Source organism: Ipomoea nil, unplaced genomic scaffold (assembly GCF_001879475.1).
Source record: "Ipomoea nil cultivar Tokyo-kokei standard unplaced genomic scaffold, Asagao_1.1 scaffold3142, whole genome shotgun sequence".
In the NCBI taxonomy this organism is placed as follows: Eukaryota; Viridiplantae; Streptophyta; class Magnoliopsida; order Solanales; family Convolvulaceae; genus Ipomoea; species Ipomoea nil.
Window position 1 is genome coordinate 695,997 of NW_017619570.1, and position 14,004 is coordinate 710,000.

Sequence of the window (14,004 nt, forward strand, 5' to 3'; positions counted from 1 at the left end):
AGAATATGAAAGGGGCGAGTCCATGCCCAGAGAATAGAGAAACACTTTTTTCTACTTTTGTTCATTCCTTTCCATTTCTTTAAAGGCTTTATTGAAAGGTGAATCCACCAACCAAGGTTGTGTTGGACCTCCCTGGGCCCAAAATCCCTAAAACCAACAATTGTTTTCGGCAAACTTGAATAAAGGAGCACTTCAGAATTTAGAAAAGTTGGGAGAAGATTTTCTGGAAGCTTACGAGAGAGTATAGAGAAAATCAAAATTTTCGTAGTGTTGTTGTAAAATTCAACCTGCCCAACCACAAGTTTTTATATGAGTATATGAGTACGTGGATCCCGCTCGTGGAACTCACTGTTCCCAGACCACGAATGTTCCACGATCGCGGATCACACTCGTGGACCTCACTGTTTTCTATCCACGAGCATTCCATGATCGTGGACAAGCTCTCTTTCGATGCTCCGCTTTGCTCTCTTCTTTGGATGCTCCGGTTCATGCTCATATGTCTTCCTTTAAGCTCAATTCCCTTCACAAACACTAAAGTACAAGACACTGTAGAGCTTTGCAATACATTAGCACATTCATGCATATTAGACCATAAATCAACCACAAAGGATCACAATTAAGCATCAAACATCCCCATTAAGACCCTTATAAATGAGTGTGATTCCGAATTTAGAAAGCATATGGTATGGTAAAATGGTAGTGTTGAAGGGAAATGGAGAAAAAAAATTGATTGGCGTTGTAGATAAGTTGAATACTTGAAAGTTGAAATCTTGAATTATGCAATATTTGTGTATATTTTTGCATTGATTGTGACAAATTGAAACTTGAAACTTGAATTGCCATTTGCCTAATTTGTCAAGTTTATAAATTTATAATGGTTTCATTAAGTGCTTCGGTAACTCAAAAGTGTTGGATCTTCTGAAACATCCACAGTTCAAAGGAAATCAAATGATATAGGTTGGGATTATGCTATTCTAGTTAATGGGAAAATTTTGGATAAAGTAAAGTGTTTGTTGTGTGGAAAAGTTATGTCTGGTGAGGTGTATAGAATAAAAAGACATGTTGGTCATATACAAGGAAATGTTACTCCATGTTCTAAATCTACAAAAGATGACCAACTTAAGTGTAGAAATGCACAATGAAACAAAGATGAGAAGGAAAAATAAGAAAGTTGGTTATGCAAATTTAAGAGCCGAGATGAATATTGATGATAGAATTGATGTTGATGAGTTGCAAGACACTCTTGAAGGCGTTGGAGCTATGAAGCTACATCGTCCACTTGGCCCAATGGATAAATTTGCAAATCACATCAATCTGGAATCTTTAATAAATTTAGGTAAGGCATTGCAACAACAACGGATTGATGGTGCATTATTGAAAGGAAATGACAAACCGAGTGAAGGAATATATTTGTAAATGGTCATATGAAGCCGCTCTTCCTTTTTGTGCATTTGAAAAAGATAGCTTCAAGTTGATATTAGAAGCAATTGGACAATTTGGTCCGGGGTTGAACCGCCAAGTAGATTTGATATGAGTGAGTTATACTTGAAAAAAGAAGTTGATAGAGTTCGTGAGTCTTTAAAGACACATGAAAAGGAATGGAAGCTAAATGGGTGCTCAATAATGACGGATGCTTGGACCGATAGGAAAAGAAGAAGTATAATGAATTTATGTGTCAATCCAAGTTTGGGCACCGTTTTCCTTTCTTCAAAGGAATGTTCAATTGATGCACACACAAGTGATTACATTTATCAGTTTGTTGAGCATGGCATTCAACAAGTTGGGGCCGAAAAATGTAGTACAAATTGTCACAGATAATGCCTCAAACAACATGGGAGCATCAAAGTTGTTGAAAAAAAAAAAAACCAAACCATCTTTTGGACTTGTGCCACTCACACCATAAATCTTATGCTTGAAAGCATTGCAAGTCTCCCAAGGTACAAGAAGGTTCTTGATCAAGCAAAGTTTTTCACAAGACTTTAGCATTGATGAGACAATTCACAAAGAAGAGAGACATAGTGAGGCCCGGTGTAATTAGATTTGATTCTTCATTCCTTACTTCACAATGAATGCAAATTTTCTAAGATGGTTAATGGAAAGTTAGCATACTCAACCATATTGAGTATGAGATTTTGGCAAGGTGTGATGGCATGTTTGAAGATTTTTGCACCGTTGGTGAGAGTGCTACGACTTGTAGATTGTGATAAGAAGCTTTAAATGGGGTTTGTATATAGTGAGATTATGAGAACAAAAGAGGAAATCAAGCATGCTTTGTCCGATCTCCCAAGGAACTATGAATCAATCATACAAATTATTGAAGAAAAAATGAAAGATAAACTTGATATTCCTCTTCATTGGATGGCGTATGTAACACCCCACTTTTCTTAATCTAAATTCCCGAATACTTAACTTAAAAGATAACTAAACAAGGCAAAGATACGATTAATAACTTTAAAAAAATCCCAAAAGAGGTGTCACCACCACAGTCACCACACACGATGACTGCACATGCTAGGAAAGTACTGTCTAGAGTCAAGCTCAACAGTCTACAAAACATCTAACAACTGAGTTTTAAACATCCATCAATAAAATAGAGTCTAGACTAACATCTAGAAACTCTAAGGTACGCGCTAATCTATCTCGATCGCGCTCAAACACTGGGTCCACCTGAAAGGGGTTAACAAACAAGCAAATAGAAAACAACCCGTTAGCACGAATGCTAAGTATAATGCCACTCAACCTTGTAAAGTACTATAGATATACTTTTGGAAAACATTTGGCAATCACATTTAGATCAAATATTTCCACATACTGAAACGATAACTCATATCATACTCATCAATAAGTTCTATATGCTTGTAACCTAATTACCAAATAGGCATGCTTTCTTAAGTACTCCACTTATCATAAATCTCATGCTTTCATAGATATTTCTGAACATGGCTCGTACTGATAGATAAGGAGATACTTAAAATTTAACAAGCAAACTCATGCTATTAAGTTGATCAATGAACAACAATACAATATCATACTTCTTTTCAAGCTTTTATGCTAAACATGCAAGTCATGAAATCCATGCAACAAGATAACCGTGATGCTTTAAGTATAAGTATATAGATAGATATTGTAACACCCCGAAATTTTTAAACTTTTAAAACTTATATAATGAAGGTAAATCCTTATTAAATCTCAAAACCAAACATAAGAGTGCGGGGTGCTATGCCACATCTGAGCTGGAGAACTCAGATGCACAGGCTAACTAACTAAAATCCTCAATGCAAACGTCAATACATAACCATGGCACGCAGGCTGAAAGGGAAACTAACTAATCTATGCTTCGGATCTCTAGCGCGCTCCGGGTTTACTCATCGGTGCCTGAAAGCCAAATATATCTGTTCAGCGAATGATGCTGGTAACCCACTCCAACGCGTTGAAATACAGTATATATATATATATATATATATATATATATATATATATATATATATATATATATATATATATATATATATATATATATATATATAGACTTGCACTCGGGTGCGAACGGCTCGCCCAGGCGCGAAATAGGAATGGATTCTGTCCGTCCACGTGTCCAGATCTAATGGATGAGAAACACTGATTTTTTAAAAAAACGCGGTGGCATTTTCGTAAATAATTGAACATCGAAGTGCAAGTAAAATGTATTACAAGTGCATGTAAAATGTATTATCGGTGTAAGTAAAAATTTACACTGGGCATCAATACTTAGTTGCACTATAGTTATAAGTAGTTGCACCTATAGTTCTAAGTAGTTGCACACATAGTTATAAGTAGTTGCACCTAGGTGTATGAATGTTTGCGAGTGGTTTTCAAGGGTATTACTACCCGCTGAACTCAGATCAATGAATGTTAACAAGGCAAAATTACATGCACTTATAGGTGAAAGTAGGTGAACCTATAGTTATAAGTAGTTGCACCAATAGTTATAAATAGTTGCACATATAGTTATAAGCACACCCAGGTGCATGAATGTTTGCGGAAAGTGAATGCTAACAAGGCAAAATTACATGCACTTATAGGTGAAAGTAGGTGCACTTGTAAGTGATTTTACTTGCACTTCGATGTTCAATTATTTACGAAAATGCCACCGCGTTTTTTTTAAGTTATTAGATCTGGACACATGTCGCACGCTGATTTGTTCGCATTTCCCTCCTGAGCACTTATTCGCACCTGAGTGCATCCCTATATATATATATATATATATATATATATATATATATATATATATATATATATATATATATATATATATAGAAGAGCGCTCATATGCGGCGGGGTCTTACGGTGCGGCGGTGCGGTCAAATTCCAGAATACACCAACACTGTTAACAATATGCACCAACAGTGTAATAAAAACACACCCCAATGAAATGTAATAAAACATCACAAAATACACCACAGACTCAAAAAAACACACCATATAACTCACCACCCCCAATGGTGTATTTCCGAACAGTGTATGGTGTTTTTACTCACACCTAATGGTGTGTGTTTGGTGATGCAGGGCTCTGTTGACTCTGTTTTGTGTGGTGTATTTCCTAACGTTGATGGTGCATATTTGGTGAACTATTGGTGTTGCCGCACCGTAAGAAATAACCGCACCGTAAGACACTGCCGGACCTGAATATATATATATATATATATATATATATATATATATATATATATATATATGTATATATATATATATATATATATATAGGAAAACCATTTTGAAGTAGGAAGATATATACTTAGGAGACTCTAGCTTTAAAACCAGGAATACACTCAGCAAATAGGGGCAAGCACAATAATCAATGATAACAGTTAAGTAGAGACAATCATCATAAAGAATACGCATCTAAGGTCACAGATCACTTTCAAATCAATCATATCATCATCCAATCATCATTCATATCACACAAGCACACTTTGGTGGCGCCACGGGACTAATCGCATGCCCCGAACATGAGGGTTAGTGCATATAGCACTAACACGGCCCCACAACACCCTACCTCATACCGCAGCATGAAGGGAGTTGATCGCAACCAACCCTATAGACCGTTGACGAACTCAGCGGCGGACCACAGTCTTACACACCGCTGACGCGCTCAGTCGGTGGACTTTGATCCTCTTTACAAGGGGGGACTAGGATCCTACACACCGTTGACGAGCACAGTCGGTGGATCGTAGCGGATCAAGCCCTACACACCGCTGAGGGACTCAGTCGGTGGGCGATGATCCTCGGAGACTACGACCCTACACACCGCTGGCCCATCACTCGGTGGATCGCAGCCAGCCGTAGCCCTACACACCGCCTGATTGCTCATTCGGTGGACTACAGCCTTCCTCGGGCTTATTGGCCCTACACACCGCCTAGCGCGTCCAGTTTGGTGGGTCATAGCACACGAGGCCCATGTGGACCGCAGCCCAAGAAGTGAATCACTGACCGCAGCCAGGAGAATGAACAGCAGCTCATGTACAACGTTTGATCACAACCAAACAGTGGACCGCAACCCTATATAATATTTATATACCTAACCGATCGCAACCGACCTGGTTAACAGTTGGTATGGTTCTCAACCCATCCAACTTCTCGTATAGCTACTTTGATCGCATCTAAATTGGGGAATCATGCATCACATAACACATTGTAGCACATAATAGCACATTGGGAAGGGGGAGGTGTATAAATAGACTTACCTGTGATCATTCACATACTAAGAGTAGTCCTAAGGGGTTCATACAACTTCTACCTAGGTCAACGGGTTACCGATTCAACTAGCATGCAATTCCTAAGACTCTTTTATCCTATGAATGGCACCCGAAACATCAAACTAGACTCATGCACGACAAACGGGGTCCGTTGGGACACCACGGGGAATGGGGAACATCAAACGGGGAAGCCGAGGACCCGGGGTGGGTGACAAACCAGCGGGTAGCCGGTGGGTGGACGGCCACCGGCCGGCGACGAGTTTCCGGGCAGCGGGTGCATGCGGAACATGCGAATCCCCACCCAAATATAAATCAAGGACATCTCAATACAAATTCCCAATCCAACCTAGGGCTCAAATCCCACCCAAGCCATCAAAATCATATTTTATATTCATCATCAAGAACCATCAAGATTTATCAAGAATCATCACATAAATATCAAGAACCTCCTTTTAACATCAAGATCATCAAGATCACTCATAAAATCATCACATCAATCAATCAAGATTATATCACAAATATCATAAAGAAATTCATCAAGACACAAGTATATAGAGGGAGCCAAAGAAGGAGATCATAGCAAAAAAAATAGGTTTTGTTGAGACATGGGTTACCTCTTAGCCTTAATTAATTTCCTTGGTTATGGATGGTCTTTCTTTAAGATTTCTTATTTCTTGATTTCTCCTATGGGGATTCTTGGTAATTCTTGTGTGGTGAATGTTTATTGTGGTGTGAGTTCTAGGTGCCTCCTATGTCCCTATTTATATAATTAAGAGTCCTAATTAGGGTCTAAGTGGTATGGGTTTGCTAATTCTATTTCTTATAGGACTAAGGGATTGGCTTTAGGGATAAATGCCCATGGACTATGGTGGACCCCTTGTTAGCTAATTAATGGATTTTAATTCCGTTTTTAGGGTGGGTGATTAATTAATTAATTTGGTTTAGGGGGTCGTAACACGGGGTGTTACAGATATACATATACACTCGCTCTTTTGTATCAAGGAACACTTGATCTGTGGAGGTTTCTTCTTGAGTCACAATGACTCGCTTTTCTCTTCTTTCACTTGAGTCTCTTGACTCGCTTTCTTTCTTTCTTGCTTTACTCGTGGGCGATGTAGGAACTTCACCACAATGTGAACAGACCTATCTGGGATCGACATCTAGCCAGCCTAATACTCGTCTCGCCCACAGAACCACTCTCTTGGTTCTTTTCTCAAACACTATGGAATCAGGTATCGTACTTGTCAGTGTGCACACCCCCTGTAACACCCCGTGTTACGGCCTTTAAACCAATTAATTATTTACTCATTTACCCAAAAAGAAAGAATTAAATTTCATTAATTAATTAGGAAGAGTCCACCATAAGCCCATGAACCCTTATCCTAAAACCAATCCCTTAGTCCTATAGGAAATATAATTAGCAAACCCATACCATTTAGACCCTAATTAGGACTTTTAGATATATAAATAGGGACGTAGAAGGCACCTCGAACTCACACAACAATAACTTTCACCACACAAGAATTTCCAAAGATTCCCAAAGGAGAAATCAAGAAAGAAGAAATCTTAAAGAAAAATTCTTCATAGCCAAGGAATTTAATTAAGGCTAAGAGGTAACCCATATCTCAACAAAACCTATTTTCCTTGCTATAATCTCCTTCTTTGGCTCCCTCTATATACTTGTGTCTTGATGAATTCCTTTATGATAATCGTGATATAATCTTATTTGATTGATGTGATGATTTTATATGTGATCTTGATGATCTTGATATTAAAAAGAGGTTCTTGATAGTTATGTGATGATTCTTGATAAATCTTGATGTTTCTTGATGTTAGAGATAAAATAAGGTCTTGATAATTTGGATGGGAATTAGAGCCCTACGTTGGATTGGGAAATTGTATTGGGATGTTCTTGATTTATATTTGGGTGGGAATTCGCATGTTCGGGTGTTGTTATGTTTAGAAGTCATGTTAGGATGTGTTCAATATGATTCTTGCTTTTTAATCCGTTAATTGCCTATGTGCTGTCGTTATTTGTGTTTAAAAGTATCTAAGCATGGTTTCGGGTTCCACAAAGGATCCCGGGACGCATTACTAGATGAAAGAGTCAGTGGGGGGTAGGAGGACCTGCCACCTACCCGCTGCCTGAGAATCACCGCCAGGCAGCGGGCAGACGTCTGCCCGCCGGCCACCCGCTGCCCGGAAGATCGTCGCCGGCGGGTGGCCCTCCACCCACCGGCTACCCGCTGGTATGTTACCCACCCCGGGTTCTCGGCTTCCCCGTTTGATGTTCCCCATTCCCTGTGGTGCCCCAACGGACCCCGTTTGTCGTGCTTGAGTCTAGTTTGATGTTTCGGGTGCCATTCGTAGGATAAAAGAGTCTTAGGAATTGCATGCTAGTGAATCGGTAACCCGTTGGCCTAGGAGGAGAATGCATGAACCCCTTAGGACTACTCTTAGTATGTGAATGACCACACGTAAGTTTATTTATACGTCTCCCCCTTCCTAATGTGCTATTATGTGCTACAATGAGTTATGTGATGCATGATTCCCCAATTTGGTTGCGATCAAATTGGGTGTTCCTGAGCTGCAGTTCGGAAGTTGGCTGCGGTCAAATTGGTTACTTATGAGCTGCGGTTCATTTTCCTGGCTACTATCAGTGATTCACTTCTTGGGCTGCAGCCCACATGGGCCTCGTGTGCGGATGGTCCACCGACTGGACGCACCAGCGGTGTGTAGGGCCACCAGCCTGAGGAAGGCCATAGCCCACCGAATGAGTGAGCAGGCGGTGTGTAGGGCTATGGTCGGCTACAATCCACCGAGTGAAGGGCCAGCGGTGTGTAGGGTCGTAGTCTCCGAGGATCATCGCCCACCGACTGAGTCCCTCAGCGGTGTGTAGGGCTTGATTCGCTACGATCCATCGATTGTGCTCGTCAACGGTGTGTAGGGTCGTAGTCCCCAAAAGAGGATCGCAGTCCACCGACTGAGCGCGTCAGCGGTGTGTAGGGCTGTGATCCGCCGTCGAACTATCGGCGGTCTATACGGTTGGTTGCGATCAACCCCTTCATGCTGCGGTGTGAGGTAGGGTGCTGCGGGGCCGTGTTAGTGCTATATGCACTAACCCTCATTTCGGGGCATGCGATTGGTCTCGTGGCGCCACCAAAGTGTGCTCGCGTGACTTGAATGATGATGGGAATGGTTGGAAAGTGAACTGTGACCTTAGATACATGTTCTTTATGATGTTGTCTCGATATAACTGTTTATCATTGTTGAATATGCTTATCCCTACTTGTCGAGTCTATCCCTGATTTTAAAGCTAGAGTCCCCTAAGTATATATCTTCCTGCTTCAAAATGGTTTTTGTATATCTATATATATACTTATCTATATTGTATTTCAACGCGTTGGAGTGGGTTACCAGCATCATTCGCTGAACAGATATATTTGACTTTCAGGCACAGATGAGTAGACCCCGGAGCGCGCTAGAGATCCGGAGCATAGATTAGTTAGTTTCCCTTTCGGCCTGCGTGCCATGATTATGTATTGACATTGCTTTGAGGATATTTAGTTAGTTTAGCCTGTGCATCTCAGTTCTCCAGCTCAGATGTGGCATAGCACCCCGTACTCTTATGTTTGATTTTGGGATTTAATGAGAATTCACCTTCATTATATAAGTTTTAAAAGTTTCAAAATTTTGGGGTGTTACAGTTGGTATCAGAGCCTAAGTTTGACCCTAGGGTAAGACTCTTAAGACCATATTTTAGGACATTAGGCTTAAACTCTAGGAGTTCAGGAACATAGGATTTAGGGATCATAGGACGCGCAGTGAGATTGTGAGACCCCTAAACTTGCCCTCACCCTAATTCGCACTTAATTTAAAAGAACTTCCCCTACACTCATAGCATCAAGGTAAGGATGCAAAATATTATCGGCCTATGAACCCCCAGGATGGCACCGACAAGGAAATAGGCAAAAGCACCGGGACTCCCCACACAAGAATCCTTGATTCAGAATCTGCTACGCCTGGCCCAAGTTGCCCAGACACTAAGCAACACAGTCCTCCAACCTTCACCACCAAACAGAAACTTGGAAATCCACCGCCAAATCTCGAAACACCGACCGCCTACCTTCTCAGGGGATGAAAACCCCACAATTCTCGAAGAATGGATCGGAACCTTTGACAGAATATTCAGAGCAACGGGATGCCCGGAAAATCACCAAGTAGAAACGACCTCCTTCTACTTCAGGCACGAAGCCGACATCTGGTTGGTCCACGAGATACCCAATCGCGAACAAAGCCCGGGGTTCAACTGGGAGACCCTAAAGACACGATTACGGGAACAATTCTACCCCAGTCACATGAAAACAACCATACACGAAGAATTCCTCCATCTAAAACAAGGAGCGATCCCAATCGCAGAATACTACCGGCAGTTTCGCAAGCTAGCTCGCCTCACACCCGAACTGGTACCTACAGAGTCAATCAAAATCGAGAAATTTATAACGGGCCTCAACCTCGAAAACCAGAAGGCTCTAACCATACGAAAACCAAGAACTCTCGAAGAAGCATATGCCAAAGCATTTCAACTACAACAAATACCAAGCAAGCCACAGGAGACGCACCTGGGACACAAAAGAAAAATTGAAGGAAATCACGCAAACCCCCCCAAGAGCCAAAAACCGCCAGGGCCACCTCACCCCACAAAGCCATAACACCAGCCACTCAAGGAAGGATCCTTACCCTAAGCAAAGCCAAAATCGGAGATAGCAACATAATCTCCGGAACCTTCCTCATACACACCACCCCCGCCACCGTACTATTTGACTCGGGAGCTACCAACTCATTTATAGCAGCCGAATTCGCCACATGACTCGGTCTGAACACCAACACAAGCAAGTCAAGGTAGCGTCCGGCGAAATCATAAAATGTGACCGCATGTACAAAGACATAATGATAACCATCGAAGGAGTGGAATTCCCTAGCAACCTAATACAATTCAGACTAGATGGGATACAAGTGATCTTGGGCATGGACTGGCTAGGGAAATTCCAAGCGCAAATCCTATGCGGCGAACAAAAAGTGGTATTGCGGGGACTAAACGGCAAACGGGTATCCTACCACGGAACCCACAAGAACCCAGAAATCAAATTAGTAAACATGATGAAAATGAAGAGATATCTGACCCAGGGGCACGAAGCCTTCCTATGCTCAGTCAAAGATCTCGACACCAAAATAGCCGAACCCCAAACCATTCCAGTGGTAAACGAATTCACCGATGTCCTCCCAGACGAGATCCCCGGAGCACCCCCAACCGGAGAAGTCGAATTCACCATAGATTTGATGCCTGGCGCTACCCCAATCTCGAAGCCACCCTACAGACTGGCGCCAAAAGAAATGAAGGAACTGAAAGCACAACTTCAGGAGTTACTAGATAAAGGATACATACGCCCCAGCACCTCACCATGGGGAGGACTAGTGCTATTCGTCAAGAAGAAAGATGGGAGCATGCGTCTATGCATCGATTACAGGGAACTAAATCAAGTTACAATAAAGAATAAGTATCTTCTTCCCCGAATTGATGACTTGTTCGACCAACTTAAAGGAGCAGGGGTGTTCTTGAAAATTGATTTAAGATCCGGGTACCATCAGATAAAAGTGGCCGACCCAGATATTCAGAAAACGGCCTTTCAAACCCGCTACGGCCACTACGAATTCACGGTAATGCCCTTCGGACTCACCAATGCACCCGCTAAATTCATGGACCTCATGAACCGAGTATTCCGGCCCCACCTAGATGACTTTGTCATCGTGTTCATCGACGACATCCTGGTCTACTCCCGAAACAAGGAGGAACATGAAAAGCACCTCCGCACAACCTTGCAAACCCTGAGGGAACACCAGCTATACGCCAAATTCTCCAAATGCGAATTTTGGAAGGACAACGTGGCCTTCCTGGGTCACGTGATAACCAAAGAGGGGATCAGGGTGGACCCAACCAAAATCCACGCCGTCAAAGAATGGCCCGCACCGAAATCACTTTCGGAGGTCAGAAGCTTCCTAGGGTTAGCAGGCTACTATAGGAGGTTCGTACCCGATTTTACCAAGATAGCCCAACCCCTCACTAAGCTCATGAAAAAGGAAACCCCCTTTCGATGGGACGACAACTGCACCTCAGCCTTTCAAGAATTGAAAGAGAAGATGACCACAGCACCCGTCCTAGCCCTTCCCTCTAGAGTGGAAGGATTCGAAGTTTTCAGCGATGCCTCCAAAAAGGGACAGGGATGCGTACTAATACAAAGGGGCAAAGTAATAGCATACGCATCCAGGCAACTCAAAACCCACGAAGAAAACTACCCCACACACGACCTCGAGCTAGCTGTCATCGTGTTCGCCCTGAAAATTTGGAGGCATTACCTATACGGAGTGCAATGCAAGATTTATACAGATCATAAAAGCCTAAAGTACATCTTCACCCAGAAGGATCTAAAAATTGCGACAACAAAGATGGCTGGAACTTATAAAATATTATGACCTAGATATTCAGTACCAAGAGGGGAAAGCTGACGTCGTGGCAGACGCCCTAAGCCGAAAGAATAATCACTCCCTCAACACCACCTGGATCTTGTCAGACGAGCTATGCAAGGACTTCTAAAGGTTGAATTTGGAGGTAGTAGAGCAAGGACAAACAAATTCTAAAATCCACCTATTCAATGTCAGAATCATACCCACACTACTCGAAGAAATCAAAGCCGGGCAGCAGCAAGACCCAGAACTAGATAAAATACGGCTCGACCTAACTCAGGGAAATGACGGACCATTCAAAATATACGAAGATGGTAGCCTCCGCTATCAAGGAAGATGGTGCGTACCCATGACACACCCCCACCTAAAACAACAAATCTTGGAAGAAGGACACAACTCACCATACTCAGTGCATCCCGGAGGCGACAAACTATACCAAGATGTGAAAAAGATGTTTTGGTGGCCCAACATGAAAAAGGAAATCGCAGACTTCGTGGGCAAATGTCTAAACTGCCAAAGGGTAAAGGCCGAACGATGAAAACCCAAAGGACTCGTACAACCCCTTGAGATACCACAAGGAAAATGGGACTCCATATCCATGGACTTTGTTGGAGGATTACCCACAACACCAACAGGCAAAGATAAAATCTGGGTAATAGTGGACCGGCTAACCAAGACAGCACGGTTCATTGCCATGAAAGAAACATGGACAATGACACAACTAGCCAAGGCCTACCTAAACTGAGTAGTGAAGTACCACGGAGTCCCCCGAAACATTATGTCCGATAGGGATCCCAGATTCCTCTCACAATTCTGGAAGTCTCTACAAATAGCCATGGGGACACGGCTGAACCTAAGCACTGCCTTCCACCCCACTACCGACGGTCAAACCGAGAGAACCATTCAGACTCTCGAAGATATGCTAAGAGCCTGCATGTTAGACTTGCAGGGGACATGGGAAGAACACCTAGACCTCATCGAATTCTCTTACAACAACAACTATCACGCAAGTATCCGCATGGCTCCCTACGAAGCATTGTACGGCAAAAAATGCAGAACACCCTTATGTTGGGAAGACATGGTCAGTCCAGTGGCACTAAGAATGAGGGCCGCCCAAGACCGCCAAAAATCTTACGCCGACCTAGGAAGAAAACAAGCCGAATTCGCCACCGGGGAAAAAGTCTGGCTAAGAATCTCGCCAACACGAGGGGTGATGAGATTCGGAAGAAAGGGGAAACTCAGCCCCCTGTTTATCGGCCCCTACGAAATCATAGGAAAAGTCAGGAACTTGGCCTACCGCCTCGCCCTACCAATCGAACTGGAGCGAGTACACAACGTATTCCACATATCCCAACTAAAGAAATATATACACGATCCAAGCCACGTGCTACAACCCGAGGCCGTGGACCTTGACGACGCACTAACTTACGAAGAGAAACCCGTAAGGATCCTGGACACCAAAACAAGAACCACCCGCCGGTGAACCATAGAAATGGTAAAAATCCTCTGGACCAACCACGGGGCAGAAGAGGCAACATGGGAACTCAAAGACACGGTGAATGAACGCTACCCCGAACTCTTCACACAAGGTAACCAAGGCGAAAACATTGGATAAGGGGAGAGGTCAACTCAGCAAAGACCAAAGCTTCGGGGACGAAGCTTCCCATTAAGGGGGGGGGGGGGGGGAGAGTGTAACACCCCGTGTTACAGCCTTTAAACCAATTAATTATTTAATCATTTACCCAAA

General features: G+C 42.8%; 1 long non-coding RNA gene across 1 annotated transcript in view; it reads left to right on the top strand.

Moving 5' to 3' along the window:
• The first annotated feature begins 455 nt into the window (after positions 1-455).
• The window catches only part of LOC109167004, a 22,710-nt gene continuing 9,161 nt past the window's right edge, over positions 456-14,004 (top strand). Inside the window, exons 1-2 of the long non-coding RNA XR_002051776.1 lie at positions 456-536; positions 12,191-12,196. This is a non-coding gene — a long non-coding RNA (uncharacterized LOC109167004). The remainder of the gene's footprint in view (positions 537-12,190; positions 12,197-14,004) is intronic.